Source organism: Vollenhovia emeryi, unplaced genomic scaffold (genome assembly GCF_000949405.1).
Source record: "Vollenhovia emeryi isolate VEMERY1.0 unplaced genomic scaffold, V.emery_V1.0 DF939179.1, whole genome shotgun sequence".
In the NCBI taxonomy this organism is placed as follows: Eukaryota; Metazoa; Arthropoda; class Insecta; order Hymenoptera; family Formicidae; genus Vollenhovia; species Vollenhovia emeryi.
The window spans coordinates 22,170-23,149 of NW_011967187.1; positions in this window are offsets into that span (position 1 = coordinate 22,170).

A 980-nucleotide genomic window follows, 5' to 3' on the forward strand; every position below is an offset into this window, starting at 1 on the left:
ATTTGTGCCCGTTCGGGGCGAGCGGCGCGGACGAAATGCCCGTCCGAGCACGGAGGATTATTTGTACGGGACGTGTGTCGTACGTCGCGCCAACTCGCGCGCGTCGGTTTATATCGCTGCAGGCTTCGATTTTACTCGCGGCGCCGTATCGGCGCGTTATCAGCGGAAGTTACCGTGTCCCCGGGGGTTATCGGCTCCCCCGTTTCTCGGAATGCGGTACCGCTCGTGGCCGCGACATTAGATTTATGGGCGCGGACCGAGTTTCGTCTCCGACCTGCGGGCTCGAGACGGATAAGTACTCGGCGGAGAAGAGATACCGCAGCCGGAGAACGAACGCACGGTCAAGTGGTCCATTACGCTTTCTCTCTCCCTCTCTCTCTCTCTTTCTCTCTCTCTCTCTTCTTCTTCTTCTTTCTCGCATCACCGGATTTCGCTACTTGCGCGCGTAACAAAGAACCCACGAGAGCTCGCCGCGCGGCGAAGAGGCGACGGCGAGGGAAGCGGGAGGAATGGTGGGGGGGGGGGAGGAGAAGGGAGAAAGAAGAAAAAAATACGGCGGGGCAACACCGTGTGGGTATACGGTCGAAGATGTCACAATAGCGGGTCGCACCGCATGACAGCCGTGCGCGCCACGCGTCTCTTCCCACCCACACACGCAATTCCTCTCTCACCCGCCGCCCCGCCCCGCCGTCCCGTCGCCCCGGGTCCCGGGTCCCCCTCCGGCCCCGGCACTCGGGGGGCACTACTCCTCGTTTCTTCCTCTCACCCACTCGCCCGTGGTAAAAAGCTCGACTCGCGTCGCAGCGTGGCTCTCGTAAAGTGCGACGAAAAGCTCAGTCGCTCGCGAGCTGCGTTCGAGTGCACATCACGTTCCCGTGCGAGTCGTCACGCGCATTCCGCCCCGACATGTGACTCCCCCGTACCCGAAGAGGCCGCCCGACATCTTCTCTTCTTTTCCCTCTCCTCCCCCTCCCCCTCTC